Raw genomic sequence first — 20,877 nt, 5'->3', positions numbered from 1 at the left:
GGCGGAGGTTGGGGCCGGTCGCGTAGCTAAGTAAAGACCATTAAGCGCTTTAAAGCGTTCCATAAGTATAAAGTCACCGGGACTCTGGGCGGGTATCGTTTGAAGATCCAAGTCGTGTTTGCGCACTGCGCGCGGGCGTGCAATCGCCCACGACGTCATTCAAACGCAGACACGGAATGTGCGGTGGCCACCGTGCAATTACAAATCCCATTTAAGATTGATTGCCGTGGTGTTGCGGGACTGCAATAGCAATCGAGACTCCATCGGTCTATCCGCGCTATTGGAATTATTTCGAGAACGGTCGCCCCACCCGGCCGCCGTATCTCCCGGTTCCCCCGATCATTCGGCCCTCCCGCTTATCTTGTCCCCATTGTTTCGAGTGTCCCGATCCATCCACCCATCTGCTTCTTGGCTCTCTTAGAAAACATCGACGATCGCGGCTAAACAGACTTTTCGAGAGTGGCACTCGATGTGTACACATAAGAAAGAAGGCGCGCGCGGCAGCTGGTAGAGGAAGAAATAAACGTATCGGCTTCTCGCTCGATTCTCCTGTTACTCCCCCGCTCGAGTCCTCATCACCATTTATCGGCCGATCATCCTGCCGTTTCTCTTGCCGCCGACGCTACGACTGCGACTATCCCCGTCCTCCAATCCCCCCCCAGCCCCTCTCCTCAACACACACACACACACACACACACACACACACCCGCGCACACACCCGAAAACACCAACCCACAACCTCCGTGACCCATCGACCACTGGTCTGCGGCTCTGCGGCTCTGCGGCTCGGGCTTTCACATTGCGGGCACAGGTAATATCAAGCGAGCGTAATCCGCTTAAGTCGACCTTTTTCGCATCTTTCGCGTCCTGACCACTGCCGGTGGCCAAGCGAAGAATGGATCTGGCATATTTTCCGTAAACAGGGTCGAGCGCCGGTTCTCATCCGTCAGCCTTTTCATAAATTTTTAGCAGCCACCTACGCGTCATTATGCCGCGCGTGTACCGTTATGCGATCAGTTTTCGCGAGGCGTTCTCGTGTCGCTTTGCATGCTGGGATGGACGTCACATTGTGCAAACGCGTCTGCATAATATGAGATCGTTTCCCGGGTGGGGAAATAGCCGCTCCTCGTGCTCTGTGGATATTGTCACATTGGATGCTCCCGCTGTTCATTGAGAACGAAAGGAATCCAGGGAGCATGTGCGGATCTATATGATTGAGTAGTACGATCGGCCGTGAACTGGAGTGTCGGAAGGATATGCGGGATCCTTTCTCAACCTCGGTGTGTCCTAGAGCGCAAGCTTTTTCTACGGCCTGTTTCGCGCGCGCGCGCGCGCCGGCGTCGTGCGGAAATCCTCTTAAATGTTTATCCGCAGAATGACTTGTGGATGGACAATGACACGCGAGACAGAAAAAGGCACATCACCCTCTGGCTGAAGGCGCACGCACACCCCCGAGAGTTCGAATCTCTCCGGGGGTTTCCTTTACTTTTCCCGAGTTCGTTATATTTGCGAGATCTGCGTAACTATCTTTATCTGCGAGCCCTTTGACCACTCCACTATACTGCATCATGACACGCTTATTGTGTCACGGTTGGCTGTCTTTCTTCTCTCGGCTATAAATGCGAGAAATACATCTACGCTGGACAATTGGCCTGGTTTCGTGAGGCATGATGGTGGGGGGAGGGGGCGAGAGAAATGGAGAGATGCTGCGCATAGTGAATGATCTCTCACGTAGAAAAATGACAGAAGGCAGAAGACAGAACGATTGGTCAGGTGACTTTTTAAGCCTATTTGCGACGAATGACCGATCATTCGTCGGTAGTTACTGAGAGTAGCGAAAGAAATTACTACGAAGGGAGAAATGTACGGGATAAAGTCAGAATCATAATTTTACGATTGGACTGTGCTTGCTTCATTCGATTAGATTTGCCTAACTCTCGTAGTCCCGATCTTCCTCCCACCCTCTCCCGAATGTTCGCGCGCGGTTGATATATCCAGCTTCCATCTGACATTGCTCCTACGTCACTTATCGTCATCGATTTATGCCATATAGTCTGGTCGGTTATATCCTCGCTGATTTATCCATAAACAAACTATCGAACGATTTGTCCATCGCTACAACATTTGAGCAACGCATAACGAAATAGCGTCATAACTAGCGCGCACTTCGTTATTCTGATCCTCTCTACGTACAACATGGAGTCGAATCGTTAAAATAATAATAATAACAATAATAATAATAATAATAATAATAAACTTAGGAATTGTCTCGCTCATTTAATTAAATCCACATTGACATTAAGTGTGCTCGCGATAAATTAGTTGAATAAAAATACCTTAACGTAAAATTAGCTTGAAAGGAACGTGACAAGTCCGAGCGTACGATCATCGTCCTCATTAATCAGTTGAGCCAATTGCTTTTAGCTGGAAACTGTCACGCCAATGTCCTGGCCACGTTTGAGCCATCCTTCAACGTCCCCAAAAGCTCACGATCTTATTGAAATGGCAACTGCCGATGCATATACGAAGGATTCCACAGCAGTTTACTCAATCTCTTGAAATTTGAGATATTCTTGCATATGATATACTCCATTAGGTGGAATAATGTATAGAGTGAAAAGCCGCTACGTATACGGTTTAGGTTAAGCACTGCGGCAGTGTGATTTGGCCTTTATAGACTCCGAGGTAGAGTAGCCAATTTGCCTAAACAATCAATTGCATCTACGACCCCCATCCAGATGTCGTGGAATGCCTGTGTAGTCGTTGTAACGCGCGTACAACCTGTAACGGGCGTTTATATTTATAGTGCGACGCCCGACGAATGGGTGGGTAAGCTTCCGCGCAATTTCGTCGTCGCTCGACGGCAATTTGCCTCGACGGCCCCTTGGCTAGGCTTCCTCCTCGTGCGATCGCGATCGTCCGAGGAATCCTTCCCTCTGGGAAAACAAAGCCCGTGAGTATCGCAGGGCCTTCAAAGGAGCCGACTACTCACTCCAGCTTCCGACGAAGCATCTTGTCCGGAACTCTCGCTTGCCAAAGGAGCTTACCCGAGGTCTCGAGGCTGCTCCCTTAACGGGGATCGCGGCAAAAAGTGAAAGAAGAAGACGACCCTCTAAGAGTCGCTAAGAAAGCACTTTGCCTCCACAATGGCGCGACGAAGGGAGGCGGCCCTCAACAGGTTAGCCGAAGAAAGAAAGAGACGACGGGAATGGAGGAAGACGGCGCGAGAAGTGCGCTCGACCCTCTAGAAAACCTGGCGGGGATATTCAGCTCTTCCGCTCGTTTTCCTTCGCCTTGGCCCCTCAACTGCCAACCCTTGTGTACATCGTCCTTGACGACCCTTTGTTTGTGCCGTCTTACAAGATACTTTCCCGTCTCTGGCCCCAGGCCCCCAAAGATTTTCCGGCCGAGTCGAGGAAAAAGGAGGACCTGTTGATCGCGGCTTTCTTAACCGCGCATAACTCTATATCCTTGCACTGCTTCCTCAAACACGACTAAGAGCCTTGAAGCTCGAGTGGGACGAGAGATTGTTTTCTTATCGTGTCTTTTTGGGGTCGTCTTCTTCTTCCCACCTTCGCTTTCGCTCCCGACATTATCACAGGGGCGCCCTTCTCTTTTACTTCCTTCAACGTCTTATACATATACATACATACATACATACATACATACATACATACGTACATACATACGTACGTACGTACGTATATACATAGGTATATAAATAGGTACATAAGATACGCGTGTACAGTTGTGCGTGCTTGCGTGTGCCTCGGTGTGTAAGGGTGTGTGCGCGCACGTATATACAATTCGAACGACTGAGGGAAGAATGAGATATCAACTTGTTGAATCGCTATGAGATAGAGACGGCAGGAGTTACTTTCCTCGACAATGAGGAAAAGAGAGGTTTTATTTTATTATTTAGAAATGAGACACGGCACGCTAAGCCATTTCTCTCTCTCTCTCTCTCTCTCTCTCTGTCTCCCTCTCTTTCGTCTCGCTCGCTTCTTTTCATCACTGTTTATCCTCAATATACGATGCGATAGTACAACGCGTGTACGCTTTTTGTTAATTAACTTGGTGCGTTGCTCGTTGTGGTTGTGTATGACAATGAAATTAAATTAATTGAGAGACAGGGATAATTTAATAGCTATAAAATATAATACATGGAATAGAGTGAGATATTTCTTGTCTATTATCGGCTGATATGCAAGCGAATACGATGCCATTTTTCGCCGAGCTCCGCTCTTGCATCAAGAGTAAATAAATATATTTCAAATTTTATAGAAATTTTGAGGCAATATTTTTGAAGCTTTTAGCATATAAAAATTTACATTTACACAAAAACATTTCTGTGGTTATTTATTTTTTTTTTTTTTTTTAACAAGCATGTTAGTTTTTATAATTTAGCATCAAATTTTAAAATAATAATGCATTATACCAATGTATAATAATACACTATAACGCAATACAATCCAAACTAATTCGAATAATTTTAATAGAATATTATTTTATGTTAATTGGAAAGATATAAAGCTTTCATTAGGCTAATTTCACGAAAAGTTTGATAATATGTAGGCTTAATAATACTTTCCTCAAACAATTATTCGAGAAAGAAATTATAAAAGTTAGTACGCTAGTAACCTACATAAGCAGTCTATTCGAATATCCATAGTCTCCAAGAGACTAAACCATAATTTTTTAATAAGTTAAACTATTATAAATATTATACTTTCCACTATACCTTTTCAATCCGTAAAGATAAATTTTAAGCCAACTAATTACTTTACAAGCATGATTCGCAATATATATATATATCGGTGTTGAAAACTGCTTATATTTTAAGGTTTATTTTATTACATCAAATATTGACGCTAAAGAAGAACATATTTTAATTTCTCATTAAATAATACTTTCAATAATACATAAACAACTTTGATTCGGTTTACCTCGTCAAAGATTGTGAATTATTATTAATAAGACTATGTTCTAGAAAAATTATTATTAATTACAAACGCAAATTATCATGTCTCTTAGCAAGTATAATAAACAATTGTACTTTAATCGGACAAAATTAACGCTAATTCACTGGTAATTGTACAAATATTACGGACGTTCGGGGGCAATGAGTGGGGAAACACTTGTTGAGCTCGACATCAACGTCTAAGATTGTATGACCTAAGAAGCCACTTGTTGCGCTCGCCTTCTTCCGAGGCTTACGGAAATTTCAAGCGAAGGAGAGACTAAGATAAAGACAGAGAAACGTCCCATCTCGGAATACTTAAGACAGGCGCCTCGGCAAAACCGCCCCGAGTCACGCGCAATTTCCGTTTACTTAAGGCTTATACCTGCAATATGATAAGGAAATCTTTGAAATGTAGCTTTCACTTTATCAATTAGCATATAAATAAGAGTTCCTTTTAAAATACAAAATTTCACATTATGCGTTAAATGAATTGACTACGAATTTAATATCAATATTTGTAATTTTATAAATTGCATAATAATTTAAAGACATTCGTTTATTTATAATTATTGATATTACAGTTTAATAAGTGAAGCAAAATCATGTCAATTTATGCATTGGACTTGATGAAGTTTCTTCTAAATATCCATTCGATTTCGCAATTGGCAACAATATTATTATGCAACATTTACTACATACGATAATTTATAAATAAATAAAATGAAAAGCCGCATTAATCTAAGTGTATTATTTATTTGCCGTATTTAATTCGCAGGAAACCGAAGGACGAGGGCTTTGCTGGTACATATCAATCTTTTTAACAATTGTTAAAATATAAAAAAAAAAAAAAAACGAATGTACCCACGCCTATTAAAGGCTTTAAATTAATATGATTGTCATGCAAATCGGTGAATCGACTAGGAGTAAACGATTATTGACAATTATTGAATAGATAATATACCATTTTCACAATATCGACGCTTCCGCGAGATCATCTTTTTCATTTAACCATAGTAAATAATTAATTTTTCCATTTACGTCTTGGGTGTCGTGCAGGACGGCAATGTCGTCGACGACCGCGGGGGTGATGTTTATGTGAGTAGGCGAGTTCGCGCAAGATTAGACCAAGGGGGCGTCTCCTGAGAATGAGGGGCCACGTGTTCAGTTTACAATTACGTCTCTCGTCTCGACGCCCACATCCGATACGGACTTTAATCGATTCGTTTGTCCGTTCCTTTCTCAGCCTCCACTTGCTACGATTTCATAAAGTAATCTATTTTTCACTGCGCTCTACTTTTAAAGAGAGCATAGCCTGTAAAATAATATACACAGTTTATTAGTAAATAGATTATGTATGGTAAACATTGGATTAACTTGGACTTTCGTTAAGCACACATAGGTATTCGATATTTTCGGGAATAATATTTTACACAAAAATAAACAAATTAAAAATTTAAAAGCAGATATTGCGAATTACTACTTTTTACAAATTTCTCCCCCTTATTGATAAAAGAAAGAGAAGCGGCGCGGGGGAGGGAGGCGGTGAGAATATATATAAGCAATTTATCTAGAATTATATAATAATAAGAATTAGCTTATATCGTTAATGCATAATATCGCAATTGTGCATTGAAAATATGAAATGTAATGTTTTGCCTGCTTTTACGACGATCCAATTTCTACTCAATTAACATATTAGTCGATCGTCATTAGGCATCGATTTCAACATCTTAGCAAACATTCTATCATGAATTTCACGTATTTATGTTCATTATGCGAGTCCCGTAAAAAGATTTTCAAACGTAATTTCCAGGCAATTGTCGGGAATCGTTGCTTTTGATCACAAAAGCGAGTGGCGATCGCTTACGCAAACACGAGACAAAAGGAAGTCATTGAAGCGCCAAGAGAAAGAATCGCCATCGCACAATATTTCTGTGACTAACTAAAAAGTATGAGGAAAATTCGCGTTGATTGATATTGCCCGGGACAGTTATCTGGACGCGATGCGCGAAGGAGAGACAGAGAAACGATAGACACAAAGACCGTCCATCGATTCACTTGACATGAGTTGCTGCTGCTACGTTTCAAACTCGATCTCAGCGGGGATACATTGAATGGACGAATTTCCAGTCCCTTAGCACGACGATTGCGATTTTACTAAAAGAAGTAGAGTACAAACAAAAAAAAAAAAAAAAAAAAAAAAAAAAAACAAGAGAGACAAAATACTCGAACATTGAAAGGAAACGAAAGAAATTCGTCACGTCTAAATATCAAGAGCAAAAATCAAATAGATTAGGTTGGGAGGATTTTGAAATAGAAGTATGTTTACATTATGACCAACGCATTTGTTTTCATTTTCCCAAAATAGATAATATTTTAAAATCCTTACGTAATGTCTAAAGCTTTTTGCTCTACGTCATTGACAACTACCTCATAATTTTGCGACAATTATCGAAAATTATTAACAAACATGCGAACTTGTTTGGCATTTATAATATTCAGATTGTCGAGAATTTGAAAATTCGAGTACCAAATAAACATTAAAATTAAAAAATTAGAAAAAATAAAAGGCTTGGTGTGCAATTTTAATTATTACGTTGAACAATAATAAAACTCCATCTAAAAGTTAAATTTACATATATATATATATATATTAAAAGATATATATATATATATATATATATATATATATATATATATATATATATATATATATATATATATATATAATTAATTGTATTTATTTGTATTTATTTGTATTTATTTATTTATTTGTGTATATACATATATCGGTACAAAGATTTTCAAAGACGAACGTTACGCATAAAGTGTAAAGCAGCTTACGCTAAATCAGAACAAATGATGAGTAAGTTTTTTGTACTCAGCCGCCACGCGTCTACGTACACGCGCGCGCAGACAAAAGTGCATGTGTCTCCTTTCTTGCTCCGGCAGAAGAAAGAAATAATAAAGAAAGTGGAGAAAAGAACGTATGGGGGAGGAGGAAAGACACATAGCCGCCCGATGATTAGATTCTGACACGTGGCCCATTGTCGGCGTGACATCCCTTTGCTTGAACTTAGGCACTTGCGCGTGCGCGTATCTGGCGTACGCTCGAGGTTTAATCGCCCGTGGACAGTAAGACCAAAGGAGCTCGAAACTCAATATATATTGCCGTTCCCCTTTCACCTCCACTCGCTCACTCTCTCTCTCTCTCTCTCTCTCCCACTCTCCCTCTCTCTCTCTCTCTCTCTCTCCCGCTTCCCCCCCTAGCTGTGACCCCAGAGCACAGTGCCACCCCCTCTCCAGCGCCGCAGTCAGCCCCAAACCATCCCGTAGAGACTGTGTATGCGTGCCCTTTCACTCGGCCACTCATACTCCCGCTGTCCCTTGCTTCTTTCTGAAAACGCGTCGTAAGAGTCGGCGAATCGAATTTCGCATCGCCTGCCCGCTCTCTTTCTCTCTTTCCGTCTCTTTTGCCAAAGCTCTTAATCGACGCTAAATGGCATGGAACGAACCTCCAATCGAATTTCGTTCCCATCGCGTCTTCGCGGCCGCGTCCAATCGAATTTGACGCTGATCGACGCAGCTCCTCGTCCGGAAATCGCAAAGCTTCCCTCAAAATCTCTCGATTAGTGCGTAAGAATTAATGTTTTATACGCTCGATTGAAGTTCGTCAAGATGTCGTTTCTTTTAAATATCGTGCGGTAATTGTCGAATAAAAGATCCAATTTGAAAGCAATAGTGACCAGTAATGAATTTTCCATAAACTTTGTTTCAATATACACGCACGACTTTCATAATAAATGTAAATGTTGTCTTGCTAGTAAATGAAACGAAATCAATTGTTCAAATGCATCGATGTATTTTTTAATATTTAAGAGCTGTCGTACAACTTCTAATATTTCTTATTTCTTATTGAATTGTCGTGACGTCTAATGTGCAGATCCAATTCATACGTAAATAATCCGCATTCGCTGGCATTCATAACTTACGCGATATGTACAATATCGAACTTTTGAATTACGAAAATATCATTCGCGATAAAACATATTTTCAATAAAAGCAAATACATAAATGAAGTAACTTACGCTAAAGCGAAAAAAAAAAATCATTAAAACATAAAATACGTCGGCAATGTATATTAGCATGAGTATATATAAAAAGTATTATTGATATTTAAAAAAAAGAATAAAAATTCTATAAGATTCAGAAAGTACTAGAATAAGCACAATGTGAATTTAAATTTTATAATGGTAAAGTATTTTCGCCGAGTTAGGGCAAAGAATACAGCTGCTCTGGCTTGACACATCGTTACGTCAAATCTGCGGGACAGATAAATAAAGAGGACAGAGGGTGAGATACAAATAGAGATAGATAGATAGATAGATACATATATAGAGATAGAGATAGATAGATAGAGATAGATAGATAGAGATAGATAGAGAGAGAGAGAGAGAGAGAGAGAGAGAGAGAAATCGAACCAGATGCAGAAAGTCAGAGAGAAGAGAATCAATCCCTTTGCAGGGCCTAGCCGACCCCGCTTCGCTGGTGGTCTCCGCAAGATTTGATTTTCAACCCCATCGTCCCTTTGAAGCATCGGATGTAGAAGAACATCGAGGTGCGACGAACATGAGGATCAACCCCAATGCGCATCAGATGGTCGCTCGACGACGACGATAACTGCAAGGACGACGACGACGACGACGACCACGACCACGACGACGACGACGACGACGACGACGACGACGACGAAGACTCGAGGCTGCTTACGAGCTCGCTCGCCTTTTATTAGGTTACACGAGCGTTATGAAAAGCAGTCTAGCTTCTCTTTGTTTAGCGAGCCATCTGTCACCCTCTCTTACCCACGTAAATACATATGCCCGTGTGCGTGCGGGCGCGCGCGCGCGCGCTGACGCGTGTTTGTACGTCCATACATGCCAACTTTTTCTTTATCTCTCTGGTCTCTCCTTCTCTTACGTTCTATCTCGTCTCCCCTGTCTGGCCGCTCAGTCTATCTTGCTCTCTGTCAAGCTTTCTTCCACTCTATATCTCCGTCTCCATCATCGCCTCCCGCTCTCATTTACACTTACCGACGGCAGTTTTCTCTTTATTACTTATTTTCATTGTTCGTGGGCGCACTTATACCGAGCTCGTGCCCAAGAAGTCAAAGAATAAAACCGCACGTAATAATATCGCTGCCTTCGGAACTTTGCCGATTACGAAAGGTCTTTTATAGAATACTTAAGTCCATGCTGCTGTAATTGACTACGAGTCCTACAACGCTGAAGTACTTATTTATATTACTTCTCTGCTGCTTATATTTCACCGCCAAATGTATAACATTAATTAAGTGTGAGCAAAAAAATTTACAAGATTAATTCAACGTTTCATCAATCTTAAAACTTAGCAAATATCTAAGCAGACTAATAAGCTTGCTATATCGAGTGAGAATTAGTACTTCGTTACGGAATCTAGAAGATTATTCCGATTATCGCATTTCAATTAAAAAGTCAACTCGCTCTCATAAAATTCGCACGTATTGTCAAGATTTTGCCATTGTAATTGATTGCTTTTAGATTGATCATGCTTCGCTATTGCAAGAAAATCGTGTGAATCGTTAATACTAAGTCTTTCTGACACAAGTCATGAAGGCACAAGTCTGAAATTTATTCACAAGCAGAAAAGTCCATAGTGGGATTCTATACACACACCACCACCACCCCCCTCCCCCAACAATTTTCACTTATCTATCTCCTTCACTCGACTTATCGAGCTCGAATCAAGTTTTATCAACAAATATCAATCCCCATCGATATAACAATCCTTCAAAGCTGTCGATAAAATAATGCGCTAAAGTCAAATAAAGCATTACACCCTCCTCAACTCTTCGATAAACTTATTACTGAAGTGCGTATCGCGTCGAAGCATTGCTCGACGTCTTTCGCTCGACATTGTAATCCTATCGCATTAAACTACTGCCCATACACTTTCATCGTCATTCAAAGTGCATTGTTAACAATCTCACGCCCACACTCTCCAACTGACTGACTTCTGGTGCTCCGGTGCTAGTCGCACGAACTGCGGGGGAGAAAAAAGAAGATCGCGGGGACGGAGGAGAACGATAATCGGCACGACGTTGATAAGAGCGAGATAACGCGTGACAAGTGGGACGTATGCGAATATCGAGTATGGATTTTTCCTCCTATGCGTTTTCCTCCACGTGGAGGACGAAATGGTCGTTGTGAAAAAGTGAAAGTTTCCTAAGCTAATCGAACAAAAAACGCCATCGTGATTTTTCCATCCACTGCACCAGTATCCCGTACATACCAATACTTGCGAAGGAACTTGGTCGTACGGATTGGGCGACCAAACAGCCGTAAATACGAATCCAGAGTGAACGAAAAAATTACGCGATAAAAAAAAACAAAAGGCAACGCTAACAATAGCCACTGCATTGTCGGAATTTGGAGGTCGGCGCTCGCTCTGCTGATATCGCAGACATTTCCGAGACTTAAGTGCAGTAGTGGTAGAGGGAAACAAACAGCGATAGTGGGAGTGAACGTCGATGCGTACAAATAGCTGCGGTCGCATACTATGAATAACTGGGCGATCGTCGGGCAAACCTGTCCCCGGTAGCTCCCGGTGCAACCGCTGCACTGCATATAAGCGAAATCCCATTTCCCGGCGCGTAATATGCAGGTCGAATCCTCGATACGCCTATCCGTGTGTGCATTTACGCAAAATTACCGCGAGCCCGAGGATCGCGATTGTACGTGATGTACGTGATCGCTCGTGCGCTATGATGTATCGGAACGTGGAATGGTACTATCGACTCGGACGCTTTCCAGGCATATATTCGCCGCGGTAATTATATTATTAAATACGGACAACGACCGGTTATTAGAAAATCAAGTAAATAATAAATTCATGATTTTTCGCTCGTGAATATCGATAGGAGCCGCAACAGCTAGTCCGACTGGGATTCCAAGTTTTATTCCAAGCCGAGTTTATGCGACATGTCGTGCGAAAAAATATTCATCGATCAAGCACTCACGGATCGTTTTCATGATGTAACCTCGAAGAAGACTCGCTTTTTGATTTGCCATGATGTGGCATTGACTTGACATCGGCAATTATAAACACTCGCCACTCAATTGCACGCTAAATTATTCGCAGCCTGGGTATTCGATCGATATATTTGCCGATCAGTGGCGCGATCCTTCTCCGCGATAATTCCTTCATTTCACGCATTGCGCGCTCTTGCCACGCGCCCAATCTTTTCTCAACTCGTTAATAATAATAATCCGACCGTACGATTGTATTCGTTGAATTTGATTTTATTCGCTGAAGTTGCGAGCAACGAGAGATGGGCGAAATATCACAGGGCTAATTGCTTGCTATAATAATCAGTTTATTCAACAATTACGTTCATTACGATGGCTAATGAATATCCAGCAAGTTCCATCGCAGGATTAGGAATCGTCACACTATCGCATTGATTATCCGATTGCGTAATAAAGTTTCCTGATTCCCATCGTTTCGTCCTGAAATGCACCCTCTTCGCTTTTATTGTGATGAGATCTTTCGTAAACTTCTACTCCTTCTTTTATATATATATATATATATATATATATATATACATATAAGGATCTTTTGTTATATCGATATTTTTATAGGCTATCCGTCATTATTACCATTATTATTAGTATTATTATTATTATTATTATTATTATTATTATTATTATTATTATGCGCAATTATTAAGTTAAAAGTGTTAAAATTGGAGAAGCAAATAGTAATCGACTGTAAGTAATTTTTGTGTATATTTGCAAATCGAGCAACCTTGTACCTGTTTTTGGCCGATACCGCGTGCTTATAGTAACGCCATACTTTTATAAATTTACTTTATTTTAATTAGATATATCATTAATATTAATTGAGACGGGAAAGCCCACGATTCGTTAATTTAAAAAAAAAATTAATTTAAAGAGTAATTTGCGAATTTACTCATGAATGCGATCATTGGGCTTTACGCAAACTTTCCATAAACAAGATATTTTACACAGCGATCGGCAAATATAGCATTACTCAGGACATTCGAAAAATCTACAATATCGAATAAAATAAAAAGTAAAGCACTTTACGATGCAATAAAAAATAGTAAGAAAATTTTGTTGAATATGTCTTGAAAAAGAATGTATTGAAAATTTATAATTTCACTCGTGTACCAATAGCAACTATTCGCAACTATTTTCACATATTTCGTATAATTATGAAGCAATTCACAACTACGCTCCCTCTCTCTCTCTCTCTCTCTCTCTCTCTCTCTCTCTCTCTCTCTCTCTCTCTCTTCGTACGTTTTAGTTAAGATTTGGCATTCAATCATTCGCAATAAACTGTGGTAACGTTAATGTTCTTTAATAATAAGGTCATCGCAGCGGCAACATAAATTAATAATTAAAAAGCTCGAGCTTACGGGCTGCGGGGACGCTAAGTCACGGCTCCAGAACAAAGAGCAACAACGAGTAGCCCTTAAACAAGTAGCCGAAGCCGTCCAGATTAGCATACATACGGGTAAATACGAGATGCAACGGAGTGGCTCCCGAAGGCACTGAGACACCGAGTCCCGTTGCCACCTCGACTTTTTCCAAGTTACCAAAGTGCAGCGAAGGGACGAGCAACTCGACAATGGTCCTCTCCTCGTCTCCTCGCGCAACTTGCACTCGAGATCGTCGTAGTCGGGAAGCCGAACTAAGTGCGGCCGGAGATACGGAGCCAGGTTACGCTATCCCGGCTATAAGGGAGAGTCGGTGAACGGCGAAAGACGCGGGCCCGGCGCATAGCTAATACATCACAAACTTGAGAACAAAGAGAGGATAGCCCGGGCTTGCCTTCCGCGGATCCGCCTTCACCCTCAAAACTTTGCCTATTTGTTAAGTCTTGCCGAGGCAAAACTGTCTCCGATACAACCGCTCTCGTTCGCTATAACACCGCGCTCAAGCCCAAATGCAATCGGGACATTTGTAGCGGCCGCGGATGAGCGTCGGAGGAGTTTGTTGGCCCACCAATTGCGCTATGCGGGAGGTGCTCGAGCTCGTGTAGTGCCAAGCGCGGAGATTCTTCCTTTGATGAGGCTGGACGAGGTGATCTAGCGCCGTTACGCTTGCGGCTTCAAGGGTTCACAAACCAAAATGCCATATGGAAATCCCATAACTGCACGCGCGTTTACAAAAATAATTCACACAAAGATACCTAGTATTTTGCAGCTTCCGCGCGTGATTGAACTTTCAAGTACACCGCTGCGCGTGACGCGAGAAACAGAAGGATATGTGTGTGTGTGTGTGTGTGTGAGAGAGAGAGAGAGAGAGAGTGAGTGAGTGAGTGAGTGAGTGAGTGAGTGAGTGAGTGAGTGAGTGAGTGAGTGAGTGAGTGAGTGAGTGAGTGAGTGAGTGAGTGAGTGAGTGAGTGAGTGAGTGAGTGAGTGAGTGAGTGAGTGAGTGAGTGAGTGAGTGAGTGAGTGAGTGAGTGAGTGAGTGAGTGAGTGAGTGAGTGAGTGAGTGAGTGAGTGAGTGAGTGAGGGGGTGGTTGAAAGGTGGATTGATGGAGGGGCCGGGTTGGAGGGGGGGGGAAGAAGGAAGAGGACAGTCGTGGGAAGACTGTCGCGGGGTTAGGGACAGAGTTTTCATTCTGATGACAATAACGCCTTGGGCGGATGTGGCGACGCGAAATTTTCGCCTCCCGCTCCCCCCGGCCCTTTACCCACGTGGCAAAAACCATCAACTTGCTCGTATATCCAATCCATGCCTTCCCCCTTTTGCGCGTCGCTTCCCTGTTTATAGACGCGTCTTTCGATGCCTCTAGGAGCTCCGCTTTGTATTTTCCCGTTTTTTCCCGATGCACATTTTTCTCGCTTATCAACCACCAAGTTCTCGCTTGCAGGATAATTTTTCTCGGGCGAACTTTTTTTGGGAGGGACGAGAGAGAGGAGGACAGCCAATGGCTAAGTATAATTATTCACTCGCGGGAATGGGTTGCGCGAGATTATAGAGGTATTCGCCAGACTCGATTCAAAATTAGAATTTCCGACTGACTAACTGACTGATCGACGGTCTTTGGAAAAAGCTAATTACGCCAATATTAGAAATAATGTGTGATTAATGGCCGATGCACTGGAATTCAGCAATGAAAGAGATATAAATCTATACATCTTTTTATTCTCCCTTCCAATCCCGCTAATCTTTTATCAATCGACTCATTTAAAAATTATGCCATGCATGCGAACTGACTTGTTTGATTTTTCCAAAAACAATGAGATTTGAAGTAGAAAAGTAACCTATCTGTTTTTTTTTTTTTTTTTTTTTTTTTTTTTTTTTTTGTTACAGGGACTTGCATCTTATACATCGCCACGACTGCGCTTATCGTAAGTATAGCAACAACCTTTAACCTTACATTGTCCAATACATAAACGATCAAGGGGCCCCCGAATAAAGCCGCGCATCAGTCCACGTACATTAAACGCTAAAGTCATGTTACACCGAGCAATCAACGTCTATGATTCCACTCCAAGTGTCCAATCCAAGCATTAAAACAGGCGATTCATTGTTAAAAATAAAACAAAAGTAACAAAAAAAACAACAACAAAAACAACCAAAAAAAAAAACAAAAAAAAAAAATAACAAAAAAAAAATACGAAAGAAAAAGAAAATGTATAACCTCCAGCGAACGTGAAAATAACGAAGCGAAGAGCGAGTCGGAGGGCCTCGTGGCTTCGGCTCGGCACCGTCACGCCTCGATGGCAAAATCAAGGAACGACCGAGGCGCGACTCGTGCGCGCGCGATGAACGTTGAGCGGCGTTGACAATGCAGGCAGAGTCGTCGAGTCCCGATACATAATAATCCTCGTTGATTCCTTCCCTAATAAAAGCGAGCGCCGCGACTCTCCACAAAAGACCCGATCCAACCCCGGGCCACTCCCCTCCCGGCACCACCGCCACCCACGGGTCTCACTCCTAACCCGGCCCGCCCGCCCCCGTGAGCATAAAGCACGTCTTCGTAGACGTTGTCGTCGCGCCTCCCGTTTCCGCGGGCGACGAGCGACAGAGACGAGGCGAGTGCACGCGCCTGCAGCTAAACCGAGGCCTATGCAGCACCCTCCGCTCGGGCGTCTGTCGCTCTATATGCGCGGATAAGACAAAGAGGAGCCGAGAATTACAAGGGATACGGGTCAGAAATGCTTGGCGATGCACCATCTGGAATTGCACTTTTTTTTAATTTCCCGAGCTGCGTCGATGGCGAAGGACGTCGGCACTCTTGGTCCCTTCTCTGCTCCCTCGAGCTACCCGTCCTTCTTTTTCCTTTTTTTCCCTTTTTCCCCTTTTTTCCCTTTTTTTTCTTCTTTTTTCTTCTTTTTTTTTTGTTTTTGTTCTGAGCATGCTTTCGGGCTGTTGTTCGATGATTCGTCCGTAGTGGTGTGCCCGCGCGCGGTCGCCCATCCTGTCCCTCTCTCTCTCTCTCTCTCTCTCTCTCTCTCTTCTCTCTTCTCTCTATCTTCTCTCTCTTTCTTCTCTCTCTCTCTCTTATCTCTCTTTCTTCTCTCTCTTTCTTCTCTCTCTCTCTCTTATCTCTCTTTCTTCTCTCTCTTTCTTCTCTCTCTCTCTCTTATCTCTCTTTCTTCTCTCTCTTTCTTCTCTCTCTCTCTCTTATCTCTCTTTCTTCTCTCTCTTTCTTCTCTCTCTCTCTCTTATCTCTCTTTCTTCTCTCTCTTTCTTCTCTCTCTCTCTCTTATCTCTCTTTCTTCTCTCTCTTTCTTCTCTCTCTCTCTCTCTCTCGTATCTCTCTCGTATCTCTCTCTCTCTCTCTCTCTCTCACGCTCATCCTCTGTCTTTATGCAAAGAAATCGAGTGCTCGATGAACGGAGAGGGACCGAATTAATGACGATGAGCGCGGAGATTCTCTTTTCATTCTTTTGTATCGTTTCAATGCGCTCGCGGATTTCTCTAGATGAACTACTTTCTTTACCGTACTTCCATCAATTCAGAAATCCTTAATGCCTGCCTTATTATCAATTGGCTATTCACATTCGTACACACGGCATCATTTTCAGCTTTAAAATTTCATTTCTAAACATCTCTTGGGCTTAAAAGTTCGCTCGGGTCAGGTTTATTCCACGACCTTTTCAACCAATAATTTCATACAATTACAGCGACGATGAACAATATTATATACCATTATCATTATAAGAACGTTTGAGATCGCTATAAATGCGAGACACGTTCGGAGCGAAGAAAACGATAAAAGACACTTTACAGCTTCTCGAGCCACCGCAACGCTAATTCGATCCGAGCAGGTGACCATGACTATTATATTATTTGCTGTATTATGACTGTTATATTAATAGTGACGGTATTCAATGACAGAATGCTCGTGTCTGCAATATGACGATGAAGTAACATTCGATCTCATTGTGCAAGATATATATAGAGAAAGAGATAGAGTGAGAGAATAAATGTAAAAATTAAATGAATAAAGTCTGAGAGGCCGACTGAGAACCGTGAGGATCCTTATATTTTCAAATTAGATCGATGTGCATTGCATTGAGCCAATAAGCCCGAGGAAATAATAAGGGAAAAGTAATACACCCGGCGTGAAAAGAAACACGCCTATAAAAGTCAAAGCAATAAAAACAAGGTTAATATTTTCCTCCTCATAACGTCGTAATACCGGGTCGCGCGCCACAGCAGGACGACTCGGCATCTTAAACACGCACACGCGCGCGCGCACGCCGAAATATTCCATTCATCCCGCTCTATCGGATATCAGAGATGACGAAGAAGAAAAGCCTCGGGGCGTTCGTTCACACATGCGCTCGCACACGCGTCCATTCAAAGTGCAGGGTAGATTTCTATTTCTATAACAATGGGTTCACAAGCCAGACCGAGACGGACTAAGACATAGTGGAGAAGCATGAGCGCTAAGGAGAGAGAAGGAGAGAGAAGCGGCGCGTGAGTCGGTTTTTAAAGGGCCTCAAGGATGCCAGGTACAGGTCTCTGGCGCGCGCGCCTCTTTAAAAGGCCCCCAATTTTCCGCGCCGGTATAATAGGAAAAACCACAGCAGATGGCCTCACCCACGCAGGACGCGTGCCCGGAAACGTTGGGATCGAGAAGGAAGCTTCTCCCGCGGTGAAGGAGCGCCGCCGCGATGCGATAATGACGCGCGGAGATGCGGAGGCAGAGAGCGTCCGACATATGCTTATTGGGGGCAAGAAGAGGTGCGCCTCATTGTTGCCTTTGGCTTTAGTTCTCGGCCCCGAGATGATGTGCGCGGGAGGAACCACAGCTTGCCAACGGCGGAGATCGTCTCCTTTCGCCTCCCCCGGCACCACCGATCCTCACCTCTACAATCGCCACCTCTCCACTGCCATGCCCGTTTAGTCTCTCTCGCCCTAATCTGCACCATTAGCGAGCCTACTAGCCGTGTGGTGTGTGTAACCACGTGTCTGTTCGATCAATTTGACAGCAGTGTTAAGATGAAAAAAAAGAAAGAAAAAAAAGGTGAAGGGAAGGGAGAGAGAAAGGAAAACACGCAGGCTCGAAAACGAGTAGCGGTTTTCTACTCCGGGCTCCTTGCTTTCCCGCCCTTACCGTTATTGTTGTTGCTGCCGCATTGTGGCATCGATTCACGCTCATAGACACCGCTCGATGCTCACGTGCCTAGTTTATCCTCTCTCTCTCTCTCTCTCTCTCTCTCTCTCTCTCTCTCTCCCTCTAAATCATATTCTTTCTGACATATGGATTGATTTACGGCGGTGGGCGATAAGCGGGGGTGGGGATGGTGATGGGATGCGTGCGTGCGTGTGTGTAACGTTTATTTCTCCTTGAACGTGGGCGTTTCTTAACTCGAGCGCTGCGCTTCACGAGTGATGAAGCGAAGAATGAGAATACTCGTACTCGCCTAGACTTGTTGTCTGAAACGGTGACGCGAACTTATCATTCGCTTGAATTAATCGGCTGCTAAGGTTTTTTTTTTCAATCAAATTCAATATGCCGAAGCTTTTTTTTTATTTCAACCATAATACACGGTATTTTCTTTAGCACCGCTCGAACTTTATTAATTATCGTATTAAGGGAGTTCGCCCATTGTGTCCACGTTTCTTTATCTAACCCACTCGCATTATTAGATATCGATCATACAAGAAGATGTGAAAACCGTCTTTGCTTAACGTTACATTGGCCCAGCATTAATACATTGACACTGTTATCGATAGAAAAAAGCACGATTACTTCGTCATTAGGTTGCGGGCTGCTTTTCACTGAGCCCAACTTTTAGTGAATAGCGAAGCGCGAGTCTTTAGTGTTGTGTGTTAGTTTTTAAAAACGACGTATGTACACGATTTTCCCAATAATACAAGTAATAATGAAAATAAAGTCGTAAATTGCAGTTGAATAGGATGACAGGCATATTACTTATAGTGTGGGACATTATTATGTTCTCATAACATAAATTACAAGGTAGAGCAGTTATTCTTGACTTCTTGCCCAACAACGTTATTCAAGTAGAACGGAAAAACGCCTCTGATATGTGAAAAGAGAATACCGACGAGCAGTCTATCGTGAAACTTTAGCTTTCCATTCATTATTTTCCTCCTCCCATTATAAAGTGCATCACAATGGCCGCCTTATTGTATCTTATCCGATTTATCTATGCTCCATTTCCCTTGCGACAACTTTAAGAGAAAAAGATGTGAAAAAGATCGGACGTTAAAAGTCAATTTCCTCGGTACGCGCGCTTGTCACTTAGGTGTGCGCGCGCACAATGCCGATGCATCCGATGCGCATTTCACCACAATGGCGACCCATACAAACCGCCCTCGCGCACGGTTTGTGTATTTTCTTTTTTTTTCCTCCCAAAGGCGGAAGTGTCCCGCTGAGTGCTGGCAACTTTTAACGAGGCACAGCGACAAATTGCCCGAAATCAATTGAGCGATCCTCCATCGAGTGCTCGACACCTTATTCATCCGATAATGCATCCGACGACTTTGGCTCTTCCTCCGGGAATTTTTACCATAATGGTGAATTCGGCGAGAATGGCAAGTATAATTAGCCTCCTGCTTACGCTGTCGCCTATTTGCACTTACCTGTCCTTCTTGTCCTATTAGCCGCTTTCGTACGTGAACCGACACAAAGGTGGCGAAAGGCATTTATTTCGTTTGGTGATTCGTCGCGTCCGGCACGCGTTTGCCTCAGTAAATACTGCCTGCCTTTGTAAACAAGCAAATGAGCAATTTTGCGAATTTTATATGCCGATGAATGTTTAATATCATCTGATTTATCATCACTTACTTATACAAGTCGAAGTCCAATTCTAATAATTTTCAAGCTGCTTGCGATCTTAGGAAATTTTTTCGGATCATCGTATTTAAATTTAATGGACATTGGATGGACTTTATAGACATTTCGAGTGTAGTTATCTTTGTTGTTGTTTGTTTTTTCTTTTAATGAATATGTGCCCTATTACTACGAAACTAGTGTATCGAATAATTCGATTATCTTCCGAGCATTAAGTGTGTTTAGAATAGCGGAACGGTAAACTAAAACCAAATAAATATTCGAAAAGAAATGATAATTTGTGGCTAAACACGATAAAAGCGTAAATAATACATTTTGTCAACTCTCTTTATTCCCAATATATCTATTGGAATTATAATCTTAAAATTTAAATTACATTTTTCACAAAATCAAATGTTTTAATGTAGACATATCGATTTGCTCCGTGACCTCTTAAATAAACTACAGCTTCACTTGCTAAAACGAGGCACCTAGGGTTGATTAACCTTTATCTGCTGGTGTAGCAGTTATATGTAGAGAAAAATAAGTATGTATGTAAGGAAAGAGCTCGCACTCTCACCAAGAATACT

At 42.4% G+C, this 20,877-nt stretch overlaps 1 long non-coding RNA gene across 1 annotated transcript in view; it reads left to right on the top strand.

Annotated features, from left to right (window-relative positions):
• The window catches only part of LOC105362765 (uncharacterized), a 122,312-nt gene that overhangs the window by 33,311 nt on the left and 68,124 nt on the right, over window positions 1–20,877 (top strand). Inside the window, exon 3 of the long non-coding RNA XR_912904.1 lies at window positions 15,346–15,383. This is a non-coding gene — a long non-coding RNA (uncharacterized LOC105362765). The remainder of the gene's footprint in view (window positions 1–15,345; window positions 15,384–20,877) is intronic.

The sequence above is a fragment of the Ceratosolen solmsi genome, unplaced genomic scaffold, assembly GCF_000503995.2.
Source record: "Ceratosolen solmsi marchali unplaced genomic scaffold, CerSol_1.0 scaffold56, whole genome shotgun sequence".
Classification (NCBI taxonomy): Eukaryota; Metazoa; Arthropoda; class Insecta; order Hymenoptera; family Agaonidae; genus Ceratosolen; species Ceratosolen solmsi.
Note: the sequence above shows the minus strand (reverse complement) of the source record. Positions and strands in the feature narration are given on the sequence as shown.